Source organism: Oncorhynchus masou, chromosome 18 (genome assembly GCF_036934945.1).
Source record: "Oncorhynchus masou masou isolate Uvic2021 chromosome 18, UVic_Omas_1.1, whole genome shotgun sequence".
Classification (NCBI taxonomy): Eukaryota; Metazoa; Chordata; class Actinopteri; order Salmoniformes; family Salmonidae; genus Oncorhynchus; species Oncorhynchus masou.
In genome coordinates this window covers 31396207-31415471 of record NC_088229.1, presented here as the reverse complement: position 1 = coordinate 31415471, position 19265 = coordinate 31396207, and the positions used below count along the sequence as shown (strand labels likewise).

Sequence of the window (19265 nt, the reverse complement as noted above, 5' to 3'; positions counted from 1 at the left end):
GTAGCATTGTTTAAAGTGGCTAGTGATATATTTTACATCAGTTCCCATCAATTCCCATTATTAAAGTGGCTGGAGTTGAGTCAGTGTGTTGGCAGCAGCCACGCAATGTTAGTGGTGGCTGTTTAACAGTCTGATGGCCTTGAGATAGAAGCTGTTTTTCAGTCTCTCGGTCCCAGCTTTGATGCACCTGTACTGACCTCGCCTTATGGATGATAGCGGGGTGAACAGGCAGTGGCTCGGGTGGTTGTTGTCCTTGATGATCTTTATGGCCTTCCTGTGACATCGGGTGGTGTAGGTGTCCTTGGGGGCAGGTAGTTTGCCCCCGGTGATGCGTTGTGCAGACCTCACTACCCTCTGGAGAGCCTTGCGGTTGTGGGCGGAGCAGTTGCCGTACCAGGCGGTGATACAGCCCGACAGGATGCTCTCGATTGTGCATCTGTAAAAGTTTGTGAATTTGGTGACAAGCCGAATTTCTTCAGCCTCCTGAGGTTGAAGAGGCGCTGCTGCGCCTTCTTCACGAAGCTGTCTGTGTGGGTGGACCAATTCAGTTTGTCTGTGATGTGTACGCCGAGGAACTTAAAACTTATTACCCTCTCCATTACTGTCCCATCGATGTGGATAGGGGGGTGTTCCCTCTGCTGTTTCCTGAAGTCCACAATCATCTCCTTAGTTTTGTTGATGTTGAGTGTGAAGTTATTTTCCTGACACCACACTCCGAGGGCCCTCACCTCCTCCCTGTAGGCCGTCTCGTCGTTGTTGGTAATCAAGCCTACCACTGTTGTGTCGTCCGCAAACTTGATGATTGAGTTGGAGGCGTGCGTTGCCACGCAGTCGTGGGTGAACAGGGAGTACAGGAGAGGGCTCAGAATGCACCCTTGTGGGGCCCCAGTGTTGAGGATCAGCGGGGTGGAGATGTTGTTACCTACCCTCACAACCTGGGGGCGGCCCATCAGGAAGTCCAGTACCCAGTTGCACAGGGCGGGGTTGAGACCCAGGGTCTCGAGCTTGATGACGAGTTTGGAGGGTACTATGGTGTTAAATGCTGAGCTGTAGTCGATGAACAGCATTCTCACGTAAGTATTCCTCTTGTCCAGATGGGTTAGGGCAGTGTGCAGTGTGGTTGAGATTGCATCGTCTGTGGACCTAATAGGGCGGTAAGCAAATTGGAGTGGGTCTAGGGTGTCAGGTAGGGTGGAGGTGATATGGTCCTTGACTAGTCTCTCAAAGCACTTCATGATGACGGAAGTGAGTGCTACAGGGCAGTAGTCATTTAGTTCAGTTACCTTAGCTTTCTTGGGAACAGGAACAATGGTGGCCCTCTTGAAGCATGTGGGAACAGCAGACTGGGATAAGGATTGATTGAATATGTCCGTAAACACACCAGCCAGCTGGTCTGCGCATGCTCTGAGGGCGCGGCTGGGGTGCCGTCACCTCGGCTGCAGTGAAGGAGAGTCCGCATGTTTTGGTTTTTTGGCCGTGTCAGTTGCACTGTATTGTCCTCAAAGCGGGCAAAAAAGTTATTTAGTCTGCCTGGGAGCAAGACATCCTGGTCCGTGACTGGGCTGGTTTTCTTTTTGTAATCCGTGATTGACTGTAGACCCTGCCACATACCTCTTGTGTCTGAGCCGTTGAATTGCGATTCTACTTTGTCTCTATACTGACGCTTAGCTTGTTTGATTGCCTTGTGGAGGGAATAGCTACACTGTTCTATTCGGTCATGTTTCCGGTCACCTTGCCCTGATTAAAAGCAGTGGTTTGCACTTTCAGTTTCACGCGAATGCTGCCATCAATCCACGGTTTCTGGTTTGGGAATGTTTTAATTAATTGCTATGGTAACGATATCTTCAACGCACGTTCTAATGAACTCGCTCACCGAATCAGCGTATTCGTCAATGTTTTTGTTTGATGCAATACGAAACATATCCCAGTCGACGTGATGGAAGGAGTCTTGGAGCGTGGAATCAGATTGGTCGGACCAGCGTTGAACAGACCTCAGCGTGGGAGCTTCTTGTTTTAGCTTCTGTCTGTAGGCAGGGAGCAACAAAATGGAGTTGTCACGCTAAACTTTAATAAATGATGACAAACAGGGAATCAGCTCATAAATATTTCATTGGGGGGCCAGAAGGTTGGGGTTGTGTGTGTCGGGGGTGTGAGGGCATTGCTGTCCCTCTGGCATCATGCTGGGCTTTGCGTGTTGTTGGTACCAGCAGCCAGTCACAGCATTCCTCATGCTTCCCAGAAACAGTTTGGAAGAGTTTGTGCATATATTATGACAACATTGTGTGACATTTATGTTCGATATGGACTTCCGTGAGGGTATTTTGGGCACACAAACATTTTTCTGGAAGCAAGCCGAAGCCGAAGTCCACACCCCTTAGTTGGTGAACAGTCGGGATTCTTCAATAAAGTCTTTGTTGTCATTCAACGAGAGACAACTCATTTTAATGCACATTTTTTCACTGAGAAATACTGCACCAAACATCTTAGTTGGATGTAAAATTGCGCTACTAAGATCTCTGAAAAAACATACATTTATGACAGATTTCTTGAGTATTCTTCGATAAATTCAGACTATTTTGAAGAAGTTTATACTGGCTACGGCAACTCAAAATGGACAAACAGTACTACTTCTGCTTTTTTCTCTGTCTTTTAAGGGAGTATGCGAGCACAATCGTTTGGCTAGCCAAACTGAAGCATTCTGATGCCTTCACCCTCCACACGGTCTGTCAATCTCATAAACACATACCTCTCCTTTTGTCTTTTGTCTTTTGTTGTCTCTCTTCTCCCCTTCTGTTATACACCCTTCTCTTTTTTTGGACCTCTTTTCTTAAGGTGACAATTTATCCGTATGTTATTGCCTACTCTATCTTGATGTATTGATATATGAATCGGGTTTAGATCCGGCAGCTTACAATGATAAATTAGTTTTAATTAGACAGTCATCGATTGGATAGTGTGGGCCAGTACATCATGGTGGTGTACATTTGTCAGATCATTCAGCATGGGCCTCAGCAATGTTTGGAGTTGGACTGTCTGAAGAGACCAATAAGATAGTGGGAGGAAGTGGGAGTTTGACCTGTCCTGAAGAGGCCTGAGATTAGAGCCTGGGACTCAGTCAACACCGATCCCCTAGGCAGGTCAGAGCAGCCATGTCCCTGTACAGGTTTGCTTGTGCCTTGGGATCATGTATACTGTGCTAATGCCTATACAAATAAATAGTAGCCTAATGACAATGTACAATATGGCGAACTTAGCAAACAAGACATTTGTGCTAAGTGCATTGGGGCCGCCATCTTTATGCACCCCCGCCATTCTACAAATTTCTCCATTGAGCCGAGATACATTTACAAGTCAGTTAAGGACAAATTCCTATTTTCAATGACGGCCTAGGAACAGTGGGTTAACTGCCTGTTCAGGGGCAGAACGACAGCTTTGTACTTTGTCAGCTCGGGGGTTTGAATTTGCAACCTTCCGGTTACTAGTCCAATAGGCTACCCTGCTGCCCCTACTGTGTAGCTTTTATTTGAGAATTTTTTTGCTCTCAAAGATTATATTATTTAAGAATATACAGGTCCATTATCTTTTCTACATACTTTATATCTGGTTTTAGCCGTTTAAGTTTACCCTGAAAGCGTTTTTCCATCCTGGAAATTAATTTCCCCAAAATATGTATTATTATTTATTCATTTGAATCTGTTTGGACAAAAATGGTTAGGAGGACCGCCCAAGGATTACAATGACAGAAAAATACCTGCCTACTTGCCTACAAATGGCTTGTTCTATGGTCAATGATGGATTGGGATTGTGCCCTGCCAGAATGGTTCTGAGGACATTGGGGTTTCTCTGGAAAGTGTTTGAATGCAGCAGGTCCCTGGGGTTTCTCTGTGAAGTGTTTCAATGCACCAATTTGTGTTGTCAGTAATCCTGAGTGACAGGAATCCACGTTAAGCTCACCACCACCAGCAAGGAATGAGAGATCCAGAGACCTGCCTGTCGAGAGCGAGAGCGAGAGAGAGGCCAGCAATGTTTCTTTACAAGTGCCCCATGATTCCTAGCTGCCAGGGCTCATTGGCACTTGCCATGATTGACAGAACAAACTTGACCCTTAGCTGTAAACAATTTAGTAATGGCTCTACCCTCACTCTCTGACTGGTTGTGTTTGTGTGATGCATTTGTGTGAGAGAGAAATAGAAAGGAGGGGACAGGGAAGAGAGAGAAACATATGGTGTGTGTAGTATGGAAGTTTGTGGACCAGTCATCCATACTATGCTGATGGTTCTAGGGTCTCATACGTACACACTGTCCCCAACCCAAACTGTTGTAGAGGAAATCAGTGCCACGGTTTCAGATATCTCCCACCAGCCATGAGTGTGCTGTGTCACTTTATACACAGTGATTCAATGTACTGTTGGATGGATCCTAGGAGGGAGCGAGAACGAGAGCAACAGCGAGAGAGGAGGGCAACTGACGTGAAGGGTGCTTTGTGATTGACAGGGATTAGTATGTGGTGGGAAGGCAGTGTTGTGTGTGGAGAGAGTCTAATTAGTGTAATTACGGAAGCAGGTACTAACGGGAGCGTTTCAGTCTGACATGGCCCTGACAGGGCTCTGTGTGTGTGGATCCAGTGGTGTGCTGTCAGATGGGGCCCAGCCCACTGCCTGCCTTCCTACGAGGCAAAAACAAATGGTCCACCTCTCGCTGCCTTGTTAACATCATTAAAAACAGGAATGAGGACCACAAAGGCTGGTCCTGCTGACTGTCTAACGAAGGACCAGCGCTGTCACCCGAACACCATCTGTCCCTGACTCGCCTCGTACTTTAACACAAGTTTCACAGCCAGCCCTTGAAACTGAGATTTACAAATAATGAAGTGTGTGAAAAGTGTGTTGATTTCACATAGAACAGACAGGAATCAGTTCTAACCCTCTGTAGGCTTATAGTTCTCCCCTAATATAAATACTCAGTAGTATTTCATCTGACCAATCAGGATTCCCCAAAAAAGGGCAGTTCAGCCACAAACCCTTTAATGCAGGTCAAGGTATTTACATCTCTTAAGCATGTTTCTCAAGTCCTCAGGTTTCCCCTCCAGGCTTGTCTGTCTCTAGGGAGCGACATTAAGGAAAGTGAAAACGTGCCCCAGACCTCCTCCTGTCACTCACAGCTGACTGACAGACAGACATCTATAAGGAGAGGGCTCCCAGAGGACCAGGGTCAGATACTGTGGGTGGGTGATTTCCAGTCACATTGGCTGATGAGTACCTGACTGCTATGACTCTTTTGAGAAGGCAGTGGGACTAAGTTGTGTATCTTTTCTCCACTATTTTTCCCATCCCCTGTGCAGGATGGCACTCCACCCTCACTGCCTTAGAGAACTGAGGAAATCGTGTGCCGTTTGTAAATAAGGTCTGTCAGTAGGATTACACTTCTCTGAAATTGGATTTTCCCCAGCTACAATAGTCTATTGTGATTTTCCACCTTGCATTATATCACCCAGCACCACTGGCAGGCAGTCTGATTGATCAATGAATGCACATTAATGCTAGAGTACTGTCGGGTGTAGCTGATGTCAAGAGATGGATGGAGAGACAGAGGAGGATGGAGGGAATGAGAAAGAGAGATTATCATTGACTCTACTATGCAGTCATTAAAAGGAGGTTCCCAGGATCGGTACAGCACAGCCTAATTGGGTGCAAGAAAGGCTTCTGGAATCAATTGGTGGGGAGGGGGGTGGGGGGTGGAGGGATGAACCGGTGGGGTGGAGGGATGAACGGGGGGGTGGAGGGATGAACGGGGGGGTGGAGGGATGAACGGTGGGATGGAGGGATGAATGGGGGGGTGGAGGGATGAATGGGGGGGTGGAGGTATGAACGGGGGGAAGGGGGTATCACAGATGGAATTAAAGTTGTGCCGCCTGAAGGTAGCAGCGTCTATACTGGAATCGATTTAGGAGGCTGGAAGATATTGGTAGAGTCAGCCAGGCAGTCTGGACCCACTCACCCCCCTCACCTCTCCACCCCTCCCCTCTGACTTCTGGCTTCAGTCCTCTGCTTTCCAGATCAGTCAGACGCTCTCAAATCAGGATCATCTCATGCTGCTAGTGATTGTGGTGGGCAATTCTGGAATGGGTGTGACGGAACATATGCATTTTTACTGTATTAAAACGTGAATATATTTATTAGTAGTCTAGACTCTTAAATGAATGTGTACTGCACCTCAGGACTTGACTAAGGCTGAATATTTCAATAAAAACCGAGGTCTCCAAAATAATATTGTATGAATACCAAGATGTTCCAAAGGCCTTTTGAAAATAGATTTGTATTATGTTATCGCCACAATGTACGTTTTTAAGACACAATATTTTTTTTAGAGGGAATGAAAAAGAACAAAACATAAACAAATGAAATACAGTTTACAATTATTTGTTTCAAATACCACCTTGACCTCCCTGAACTCCTCCCGATCAAAATGGCCCATAAATAAACCACAGTCCATAGAGTTGGACAATGTAACTTAGTCAAGTGGATCTGGGATGAAGGAGTATGCGGATAGAGGGTGATTACAGTAATTGACGTTGATCTTTTCATCTGCCCTCCTTGGTCAGTAACCGGAAAATATAACGATTGGATTGCATTTGTGGTTTTTGAAAGGGAACCTACTCTCTCTCTCTTGGCGAGGCGAGCAGTCCTTGGCCCCAGTGGAAGGGTAATTGTCAGCCGTGGTGAGGCTCTTATCTACTCTGAAGGGTGTTTTTAGAGGAACGGAGGATAAAAGCTCTTCGGTGGTTTTTTCTCCACCTATATTTATACCAACCATGAGCCAAATGTGTATCTGTATGAGTACATGTTATATGACAGAGAGAGAGAGAAAGAGAGAGAGAGAGAATCCTCTTATGGGTCCTGGAGGAGGCCAGTTTTAGAGACAACAGACGTGTCTGTAGAATGGAAATAGTGTAAAACAACAACAACGAGGTCTAATGCACATAGCTGTTTTAGTGTACATTTATGTCTGCTATAACAGCCTGGGTTCGCAGGCCGGCATGTTTTTGCTCAATTGAGTCGCAGGGTAAGAGAGTGCCCATGTACACTCTCTCGCTCTCTCCCTCCTTCTCTCTCTCTCTTCCTCTCCCTCCCTCCTTCCTCACACACACACACACACACACACACACACACACACACACACACACACACACACACACACACACACACACACACACACACACACACACACCCTCACTCTCTCTCTCTCTCTCTCTCTCTCTCTCTCCTTCCTCTCCCTCCCTCCTTCCTCTCTCTCTCTCTCACACACACACACACACACACACACACACACACACACACACACACACACACACACACACACACACACACACACACACACACACACTCTCTCTCTCTCTTCTCTCTCTCTCTCTCTCTCTCTCTCTCTCTCTCTGTTTTATGGCCTTGGATGGAGACTGTTTAATCGCCCCTGGCTGATTTGACTGTTGTTGTTTGCTGTCTGTGTGAATTGCAGGTTGCAGGGTGCTAAGTAACACAGGGAAACAGTGGCACACTGGCACATTAATTGAGCCCTCAGCGGCTTTTCCCGCTCCCTAAAACAGATGCATTTCACTGTCTTATCAATCCAAGACACATATTTCCATATTTTTCCAATATACTGCCTGTGTTTGTCACAACAAATGGCTCCCTGTTGTAGTTGATGTGAATATACGTGAAAAACAGACACAAGGCCTAATGTTTTTATATATTAGACACAGCACGGTACACAGACAGAAAGCCATTGCCCCCTCCCTCACCTCTCCTGGAGACACACAACTACCGTTGAGTTAGGGCCGTGGGTCTCGTCTCGCTGCGTGAGTTTAGTCTAAACGGCGCTAGACCGGAAGGGTCCCGATCACTGGAGCACCATCAGCTCATCTTACCCTTTTCTGAAAGCATCTGAATTATTCAGCACCATGCGGGCCTGGTCTCAGAGTCAGTTCCTCCTGCAGCGGGAGCTCCACCAGTGAACAGCGAGAGGAAACATCTCTCTGTGTGTGCCGGGCCAGAGTATCCAGCGGACGAGCACCACGGACACTCCTGTCAGCTCTCATCCCCGAAACCCACGGCACAATTAACGCCATGACACGCTGTCACTTGGAGTGTCCGACGGTGGAGGAAAGAGGCTCTTCTGGAAAGCGTAGAGTTGAACGGGTCCGCCGGTGGCCTGAGTGACATAAAAAATGACATGGCCTCAAGGGAGAAGACCACTAGGAGAAACAGCTGTGGCTAAATATCTCTATTTCTACTCTTTTATTTGCAGATCAAGTCACACTTTCAGCCCGATATGTGCCTGTAACTTCGTCTCTATTCCTCAGTACTAATTAGCCGCTGTTATAAACATTGTATTAATTTCGGGATTGTGGGGGGTGGACTGTGGAGACATGAATCGGTCATCATGTTTAGTTATCTGACCTAGGAGCTCGTTGCGGTGCTGGGCTCAGTGATGAAAAGAGCCTCAGATGTAATGTGAATGTAGATGTAAATCAGCCTGGTGGTGGAGGGGCCTGTAATGACAGGGCCCTGGTCAACAGTAATGCACTGTATAAGGAAAAGGGTGCTATTTGGGATGGAGCCTAGAACTCTGCTCTTGCTCAGTGAGCAGAGAGAGAGCAGAGAAGATTCCCAATGAAAACCCATTGAAAAGAGAGTAACCTCAAAACATCTGAATGGTTTGTCGTCAGGGTTTCGCCTGCTAAATAGGTTCTGTTATACTTACAGACATGATTCAAAAAGTTTTAGAAACTTCAGAGTGTTTTCTATCCAAATCTACTAATAATATGCATATCTTATCTTCTGGGGATGAGTAGCAGGCAGTTGAATTTGGGCATGCATTTAATCCAGATGTGAATATACTGCCTCTTGTCACCAAGAAGTTAAGTGGGGAAACAACATTTTTTCCCAGCACTTTCATTTGCATGACTGATCAAAAGTCGTTTTCTCTCTCTAGTCCCTCTGCGGCAGACATTTGGTGAGCAATCTGTTTGGAACATCAAATCGCAATTGAATTACAGTATAGAATCGCAATACATATCGTATCGGCACCAAGGTATCATATGATAGTATCGTAGTGTGAAGTCCCTGGCAATTCCCAGCCCTACACTACACAATACACATCCTGTCCCCGGACTCCGCACTGAGGACCACATCATTCGTCTGGTGGGGTTGGAGGGGCCAGACGGGGCGAGGTACCCCCCACCCCCATCAAGGTGGTGTATACGGAGTCTGTGTCTGGTTTTGTGAGCCCCCTATATGTGTACACGCCACGGTGTGTGTGTGTGTGTGTGTGTGTGTGTGTGTGTGTGTGTGTGTGTGTGTGTGTGTGTGTGTGTGTGTGTGTGTGTGTGTGTGTGTGTGTGTTTTGGATGATTTTGTGTGTGCACTCTCCTCTCAAATGATGTTCTCAAGGACAGGCGGTGTGAAGGGAGTGTCCTTGAGCTATACAGATGAATTCACTCCTTTATTGAATAGGGCATGTAACTGTGAATGGGGTGTATAGGCTACGGGACGGGAGAGAAAGCACCAGTGTCAGTCCATTATTGGAGAACTCTGCTGTGTGTTGTGTTCCTGCCATGTAACTTGTCTTGTAGCGTGTCATTTTCCCTCCCATCCCCCCACATCCCTTTCTTTCTCCCCTGGCAGGCAGGATGAGGGTACCACTGTACTGTAGCTCTGTGGTTAAGGTGTTGAGTGCTGACTGTTGTCACAGAAGGAGGGGGGATAGCTGTGGGAAGAAACAAAACCATCTCAGGCCATTGATTCCCATCGGCCAGAGAGAGAGGGAGGGATGAGGATGGAGAAATGGCGAGAAAGAGGGAGAGAAGAGCTGGGCGAGAGAAGGAGAGAAAACAAGTGTATTCACACAGAGAGAACAGGGGGGGTGTAGTGCGCCACACACACACTCACCGTCTCGCCCCACAGATGGCACTCTTTTAATGTTGCACCTACAGAGTGGTGTCTGTGTTTTGCTTGATGGGCTGTGGTTGAATCAGCGGTGGGTGTTTGACTGTCTTCCTCCCCTGATGCTGCCTGTTCAGGGCTGATCAGTGATCAGGGACTGTGAACCACAGTGATCTCACAGTGGTATATCTGTCAATGTCAGCTCAATGTTTCTCCCCTCCCAACCCATGGCAGTGGCCAGGCAGCCACACTGTACCTAGATCAGATCAGTAATCAGAGCACTTTCCAGCAGAACCTCCATCTGCACTGCTCTCCTCCTCTCCTCATGCACCCAGCCAGTGTCCTAGCAGGCAGGCAACTCACAGGCGGGCAGGCAGGCAGGCAGTTCCCAGGGAAGGCAGCTCACAGGGAAGGCAGGTCACAGGGCAGGTAGCTCACATGGAAGGTAGCTCACAGGCAGGCAGTTCACAGGGAAGGCAGCTCACAGGGAAGGCAGGTCACAGGGCAGGTAGCTCACATGGAAGGTAGCTCACAGGCAGGCAGTTCACAGGGAAGGCAGCTCACATGGAAGGCAGGTCACAGGGCAGGTAGCTCACATGGAAGGTAGCTCACAGGCAGGCAGTTCACAGGGAAGGCAGCTAACAGGGAAGGCAGGTCACAGGACAGGTAGCTCACATGGAAGGTAGCTCACAGGCAGGCAGTTCACAGGGAAGGCAGCTCACAGGGAAGGCAGGTCACAGGGCAGGTAGCTCACATGGAAGGTAGCTCACAGGCAGGCAGTTCACAGGGAAGGCAGCTCACAGGGAAGGCAGGTCACAGGGCAGGTAGCTCACATGGAAGGTAGCTCACAGGCAGACTGGAAGGCTGTTGAATATGTATTACTTAACCAGGGTGATTGACGGAGTGGCATTTCCCTCTGATGGGAGATGGAAAGATTTCTCTCTCTGTCTCTTTCCTCTCTCTCTTCCTGGGGTGTAGCTGTTCCCACACTGTCATTAGCTTTCTAGCTAAGTGACATTAAGTCTGTGCTCTGCCATCTCCCTAAGCCGCTGCAGCCTCCATCTCAGAGCTGTAATTGTTTCTGTTTTTCCCGGGTTGTCTGAATGAACTTGTCATCCCTCCAGCCTCTCTTCCTCTTCCCCCTGCTCCCCCTCCCTCCTCCTGCTCCTCCTCTCTGCAGCCAGGCCCTATAAAGGTCCAGAAACGTAGGCTATTTGTCGCAGGGTTGTGTTCGCCGCCCCCTAAGCCCCCCGCTCAGTTTGATTTCAGCAGTGGGAATTGGCAGCACAAAGTGCAGCATGAAAAACAGAGGGCAGAAAGTCATTTTTTTTGTTCAATTGCAGCTCTCAAACCCTGACATCAGTATTCCACTCAGACCTGGAGTCTGACAAAAAGCGAAAAAGAGCAAAAGCGAGGGACGGAGAGGGGGGCGAAGGACGGGCAGAGAGAGACAGGCGAACATTGAAGTCTTTTGATTGCAAATTGTAAATGCGCCTCTCCCTCCATCCCCCTCTCTCTCTTTCTCTCACCATCTTGTTTCAAAGCAGAAGGGACTCAAGCTGTAGGTGAAATAAATCACTGGCAGCCTGGGCGAGGAAGGAGAAAGGGAGGGAAGGAGGGGTGGGTATACAGGATGGAAAGAAAGAGGCGCTTTAGTTCTGACTTCTGCTTTTGTGTTGGCCTTCACCGTGAGATGACCCCTGCTCTGTTTGTGCTTGTTTTCACAGAGCCCAGCCGCTTCTCCAAACATAAAGAGACTCCCACATCCCCAGAGAAGACAACCTTCCATTGACAGGTGAGTGACGGGGGTAGCGTCCTGACGAGGAACAGACAATGAGGGACAGGGGGGTTGCTGCTGTGAGGGGGGGGGGGGGTTGGTCTTGATGAGAGGAGGGGGTGTCTCTGCCTCTCTGTCTCTGTCTGTCTTAACACCCCTGCTAGCTAGGCTGAATCCCTCTGACAGTGTCAGTGGTGGCTGCAGAGAGCTCTCGCCAACTCTGCGCTCTCACACAACACAGAATAGAGTAATTTGTCAGGGGGATGGACGGACGACGGCAGTGCTCCGAGTCAGCACTGGGGGCGGGGTTGGCTTAGAGGCGAGCTTGTCAGAGTGACAGAGAGAGAGAGAAAAGGGGGAAGAGCGATGGAGGAGTAAAGAATGAAAGGGGTGAAAATGGGACGTGGAGTTGATGGTCGGTGTGGGATCTAGGGTGTTGTGGGTGTGCCCTCCGCCCCCTCCCATGACGATATCCCTGCGTGGCACAGCTGGACCCGCTGAGGGGTAAGAACAGGAGGCTCACATTTCTGATTAATGATGGAGTATGTTCTCAGACAATGTGCACGATTTGGACAAAATATCTATACTGAACAAAAATATAAATGCAACATGTGAAGTGTTGGTCCCATGTTTCATGAGCTGAAGTAAAAGATCCCAGAAACGTTCCATATGCACAAAAAGCTTATTTCTCAAAAATGTTGTGCACAGATTTGTTCACATCCCTGTTAGTGAGCATCTCTCCTTTGCCATGAAAATCCATCTACCTGACAGGTGTGGCATATCAAGAAGCTGATTAAACGGCATGATCATTACACAGGTGCACCTTGTGCTTGGGACAATAAAAGGCCACTCTAAAATGTGCAGTTTTGTCTCACAACACAATGCTTAAGATGACTCAAGTTTTGAGGGTGCACGCAAAACTGACGGTCCGCCCCCCAGGTGGTAAGGGTAGGCAACAACACATCTGCCACGCTGATTCAAAACACAGGGGCCCCTCAGGGACGCATGCTTAATCCCCTGTGTTGAATAGGGTGTTTTTCATGTGGCCAAAGTGCTTAGTGCCAATCAAGTCTTTGAGACAGATCTTCTGATTAAAACTGCATGCCTTGTCAAAAGGACATTAGCTTGATGTACAAAAATGGCCAGGGTCTATAAAGGTTCATATCAAACCGTAAATGAAAAATGCTGCCAACATGCCAAACTTTCCAGCTGCGGTCTTGAATATTTAGTACCGTCCGTAAGAGGGAAGCTAACATGTGTGTGTGTGTTTGTGTGTGTGTTTCTCCCGGTACTGGTACTCCCGGTATATAGCCATGGTATTTGAACTTGTTATTGTTATTCACTGTGTATTTATTTATCTTTAACTCTGCATTGTTGGACCCATAAGTCAGCATTTCACTGTTAGTCTACACCTGTTGTTTACGAAGCGTGTGACACATAAAACTTGATTTGATTTCATGCAAGACAGAGAAAGAGAGAGAAAGAGATATATAAACAGGAAAGAAAAAGTGATCGCCAGATTATTAAAGTCACACACTCCCTCCCATTGTTTTGTCTTCTGTTGCGTTACCTAGTGTTGGCCAATAAGAGAGCTGGAAAGTTTCTCCACAAATCAGGCTCACTCAGCAGGTTACACAAATGGAACGTCTCATCCCATCCAAGATCTGATACATCATTAGCTTTTCCCCTCTGTTTGTTTTTGCTCTCTGTCGACTAGAGAAACAATTTCCACATAGCTTGTCCCATAGGGACGTTCGGTATGTAGGCAGTTGCTCTCCAGGCAGGTCACACCCGTTCTGTGAGAGCTACGCTCACTAACCTGCTCAGGCAGATGCAATTGTTTTCTTAGGCTCGGGAATTACAGTATCAGTGCTCTGCATCATATTGCAACATTCCACTGGTAACATGATAAATCTTTTCAATTCCATATTGTAGGGGTTTGTTAGCTCAGCAATAGTGCAGCACTTTTGTGTCGGAGCTGCAGAAACCCATAATTATTCATTTTGACACTTACCATGGATGTCAAATTGACATAAAACAACTATGGAATATTTTATCGTTCCCTCAGTACCAGTGAGGGCCGTTGCCATTTAAGATGAGGGAGGATGATTCTTTTTTTATGAGCATGGCCTTATATCTATTACAGCATACCGGATAGTGGAGCAGGTTGAGCGCTTCAAGTTCCGGGGGGTCCACATCACCAACAAGCTATCATGGTCCAAACACTCCAAGACAGTCGTGAAGAGGCATGACAATGTCTGAAAAGATTTGGCAGAGATGGATCCTCAGATCCTGAAAAGATCTACAGCTGCACCATCGAGAGCATCCTGACTGGTTGCATCACTTCCTGGTATGGCATCTGCTCAGCCTCCGATGGCATGGCGCTACAGAAGGTAGTGTGTACGACCCAGTACATCACTGGGTCCAAGCTTCCTGCCACCTAGGACCTCTATACCAGGCGGTGTCAGAGGACGGCCCTAAAAATGGGCAAAGACTCCAGCCACCCTAGTCATAAACTGTTCTCTCTGCCACCTCACTGCAAGTGGTACCGGAGCTCCAAGTCTGAGACCAAAAGGCTTCTTAACAGCTTCTACACTGAAGCCATAAGACTGCTGAACAGCTAATCAAATGGCTACCCAGACTATTAACATTGACCTCGTTATTATTATTTTATTGTAATTTATTGTTACTTAAAAAAAGTTTTACTTTAGTTCATTTCTTAACTGCATTGTTAGTTAAGGGCTTGTAAAATAAGCATTTCCCGTTAACGTTGTATTTGGTGCATGTGACAAATAAAATGTATTTGATTGTCATCCATATTCGATTCACCCAGCTCAACGTAACGTCAATAGGTTAAGGCTACTACATGATACTTGAGTTTTCCCTGGACCCATCATGAGGTTGCTACAACCAAGCCTGTGAACAAAAGTTTACGACATAGGTGCAGAGGTAGAGTGAACTGAGTAATCAAGGTGACAGATAGTGACAGATTCTAGACCGCCTTGCACTCTGTTTGTCTGCCTCTAACTGATCTAGGATGTCATCATTAGTCCAGCAGCTGCAAGTAATTCCTTCTCCCAACTATCTACGAGCTCTCCTCCTATCACCTGTTCTCTTCGCCTGTGGACCTGTGGCTCTCTGTGACCAGGCGAAAAAACCTTTCCGAGCCAAACCTTAATATATTAACGTCATAGTCAACTAGAACTACTAAAACTAACACGTCATTAAACCTGCTACAATCATGCAGTACAGTGTTCAGTCAGAAAGCAGGTTAGCAGTTACACCGGCGGGCCCCCGGTGGCAATAAATGAATTTACAACTTTCAAATTAGTGGATTCAGCTATTTCAGCCACACTCGTTGCTGCCAGGTGTATAGAATCGACAACACATCCATGCAATCTCCATAGGCTAACATTGGCAGTAGAATGGCCTGACTGAAGAGATTAGTGACTTTCAACGTGACACCATCATAGGATGCCACCGCCCTGCTAGAGCTACCCTTGTCAACTGTAAGTGCTGTTATTGTGAAGCGTAAACTTCTAGGACCAACAACGGTTCAGCCGCGAGTTGGTAGGCCACACAAACAGAACAGGACCGTTGAGTGCTGAAGGGCGTAGTGCGGAAAAATCATCTGTCCTCAGTTGCAACACACACTACCGAGTTCTAAACTGCTGCTGGAAGCAGCGTCAACGCAATAGGGGTTCTTTGGGAGCTTTATATGGTAAGTACAGGATGGGGTCTGACAGGGTTTACTTTATGTGATAAGTTCAGGATGGGCTCTACAGGGTTGTCTTTATGTGGTAACTAGTGGATGGGGTCAGATAGGGTTATCTTTATGTGGTAAGTACAGGATGGGGTCTGACAGGGTTGTCTTTATGTGGTAACTAGTGGATTGTGGTCTGACAGGGTTTTCTTTATGTAGTAACTAGTGGATTGTGGTCTGACAGGGTTTTCTTTATGTAGTAACTAGTGGATGGGGTCTGACAGGGTTTTCTTTATGTAGTAACTAGTGGATTGTGGTCTGACAGGGTTTTCTTTATGTAGTAACTAGTGGATGGGGTCTGACAGGGTTGTCTTTATGTAGTAACTAGTGGATTGTGGTCTGACAGGGTTTTCTTTATGTGGTAACTAGTGGATGGGGTCTGACAGGGTTGTCTTTATGTGGTAACTAGTGGATTGTGGTCTGACAGGGTTTTCTTTGTGTAGTAACTAGTGGATGGGGTCTGACAGGGTTTTCTTTATGTAGTAACTAGTGGATGGGGTCTGACAGGGTTGTCTTTATGTAGTAACTAGTGGATTGTGGTCTGACAGGGTTTTCTTTGTGTAGTAACTAGTGGATGGGGTCTGACAGGGTTTTCTTTATGTAGTAACTAGTGGATGGGGTCTGACAGGGTTGTCTTTATGTAGTAACTAGTGGATTGTGGTCTGACAGGGTTTTCTTTGTGTAGTAACTAGTGGATGGGGTCTGACAGGGTTTTCTTTATGTAGTAACTAGTGGATGGGGTCTGACAGGGTTGTCTTTATGTAGTAACTAGTGGATGGGGTCTGACAGGGTTGTCTTTATGTAGTAACTAGTGGATTGTGGTCTGACAGGGTTTTCTTTATGTAGTAACTAGTGGATGGGGTCTGACAGGGTTTTCTTTATGTAGTAACTAGTGGATTGTGGTCTGACAGGGTTTTCTTTATGTAGTAACTAGTGGATGGGGTCTGACAGGGTTGTCTTTATGTGGTAACTAGTGGATGGGGTCAGATAGGGTTCTCTTCATGTGGGAACTAGTGGATGGGGTCTGAAGGGTTGTCTTCATGTGGTAACTAGTGGATGGGGTCTGACAGGGTTATCTTTATGTGGTAACTAGTTGATGGGGTCAGATAGGGTTCTCTTCATGTGGGAACTAGTGGATGGGGTCTGAAGGGTTGTCTTCATGTGGTAACTAGTGGATGGGGTCTGACAGGGTTATCTTTATGTGGTAACTAGTTGATGGGGTTAGATAGGGTTGTCTTTATGTGGTAACTAGTGGAAGGGGTCTGACAGGGTTGTCTTTATGTGGTAACTAGTGGATGGGGTCATACAGGGTTCTCTTCATGTGGTAACTAGTGGATGGGGTCTGACAGGGTTGTCTTTATGTGGTAACTAGTGGATGGGGTCATGCAGGGTTCTCTTCATGTGGTAACTAGTGGATGGGGTCTGACAGGGTTGTCTTTATGTGGTCACTAGTGGATGGGGTCTGACAGGGTTGTCTTTATGTGGTAACTCGTGGATGGGGTCTGACAGGTTTATCTTGACGTGGTAACTAGTGGATGACGTCAGATAGGGTTCTCTTCATGTGGTAACTAGTGGATGGGGTCTGATAAGGTTATCTTTATGTGGTAGAAGATGGGGTCGGATAAGATTGTCTTTATGTGGTAGAAGATGGGGTCGGATAAGATTGTCTTCATGTGGTAGAAGATGGGGTCGGATAAGATTGTCTTTATGTGGTAGAAGATGGGGTCGGATAAGATTGTCTTTATGTGGTAGAAGATGGGGTCGGATAAGATTGTCTTTATGTGGTAGAAGATGGGGTCGGATAAGATTGTCTTTATGTGGTAGAAGATGGGGTCTGATAAGGTTGTCTTTATGTGGTAGAAGATGGGGTCGGATAAGATTGTCTTTATGTGGTAGAAGATGGGGTCGGATAAGATTGTCTTTATGTGGTAGAAGATGGGGTCGGATAAGATTGTCTTTATGTGGTAGAAGATGGGGTCGGATAAGATTGTCTTTATGTGGTAGAAGATGGGGTCGGATAAGATTGTCTTTATGTGATAGAAGATGGGGTCGGATAAGATTGTCTTTATGTGGTAGAAGATGGGGTCTGATAAGGTTGTCTTTATGTGGTAGAAGATGGGGTCTGATAAGATTGTCTTTATGTGGTAGAAGATGGGGTCGGATAAGATTGTCTTTATGTGGTAGAAGATGAGGTCTGACCGGGTTCTTTTTTTTTTCTCATTGAGGCTCCTTTCAGAAATATTGTAATGTTCTCTCAGAGTCTCACATTTCCCTGTTCACTGCTCACTAGTCCAAAATTTATTTATTTATTTGGTTGGTAAATGTAGAGGAAATTAATTAATAAATGAAACTCCCTCCCTGGGGCATGTCTTCTAAGTTTGTCCCTATAACAATAACTGAGATGTGTCGTGTGTGTGTGTGTCTGTGTCCATACAGTTATGTTTTGACATGTATTGATCCAGGGCTTGTTTTTAGTGGACCTTGATCATATTATTACAGTTTGAGAATATAAATGGCAATGGATCTTCAACAAGAGCCCATGAACTACTGACCTGTGGGTGTGTGTATTTATGATGCGTTCTCTCTCTGTCCACCCAGTATATGGCAGACAAACTAGGACAACCCATGTTCCCCTGTCCTCTGGACTGATGCCTTAGCCTGAATAGGGGGTGCAGTGATGCAGTACAGGGGAGAGGGGGGAGAGGGGGGAGAGGGTTGATTTACATGGGGCTGGTGCAACTACCAGGGGAGGAGAAAGATTTTGAGTGTCCCTGTCCTGCTATGCTGTGTGTATTTCAATGAGCCGGCGGGGGAGGGCTGACCCCTCCTGCCATGATGTTTGTGTTACTATAGGGACCTGTACAGATTTATTAGCTGAGGCTTCATTTGTCATGGTAGTGGCACAGCGCTGGGGCTGCCGTGGAGACAGGACCTCATCCATCACCCCGGAGACCATCCCCACGGCAACGCTGCTGACACCTCACACACCAGCAACACGGACACACATTCCCTCATACAATCATACTGCTCAGACATTTACGCACGCACGTACACCTGCATGTGCGTAGGCATGTGCGACACACACACATCGTAGTCTTCCATTATTCTCTTAACCCCCCTGTCATATTGTCACTGAGTCCATGGTCCACAGTGACATGGAAGGATCCCCACTGCTGTTAACATGCACAACACACTTGTATTCCCACACAAATAGAGCTACAGAAACACATAAAGATATGTCTGCAATAACCCCAGGTACAGGTGGCTGATACCACTCCTACACAGGACATCTATTTCCCCACAAATATATACCGTAGCTACAGAAACACATAACGATATGTCTGCAATAACCCCAGGTACAGGGGCTGATACCACTCCTACACAGGACATCTATTTCCCCACAACTATATACCGTAGCTACAGAAACACACCTACAGATATAACCCTCTGCATGCCTGGAATGTGTCTGTGTGAAGGCAACAGGTATGGATGGCTGCTACCTGCTACCTACCGCTCCCACATGGGTCAGGTATGGTGGGCATCCTTTAACTGCACCATCTGAAGCTCCTCTCATCTCCTCCTACAGTATATCTACAGGACTATGCGTGGGACACACCATGCCTGTAGCTAACACACTTGACTGGGTGTAAGGTACTTTGTTGCTTACATTGTACTACAGTATTTTTTTCACCACATTTGTGTGGACACCTTTTAAAGTGTCTTGTTTATTAGTTTTTGTGTTTATGTATACGTTTTCAGTCAGAATCGTCCTTTGTTGAATCCTCAG

General features: G+C 46.8%; 1 protein-coding gene across 8 annotated transcripts in view; it reads left to right on the top strand.

The window, feature by feature from the left end:
* The window catches only part of LOC135504397 (extracellular sulfatase Sulf-2-like), a 181339-nt gene that overhangs the window by 27007 nt on the left and 135067 nt on the right, over nucleotides 1-19265 (top strand). For all 8 annotated transcript variants that reach the window (XM_064922963.1, XM_064922965.1, XM_064922964.1 and 5 more), the window contains one exon: nucleotides 11666-11733. The gene's annotated coding sequence lies outside the window, so the exon portion shown is untranslated. The remainder of the gene's footprint in view (nucleotides 1-11665; nucleotides 11734-19265) is intronic.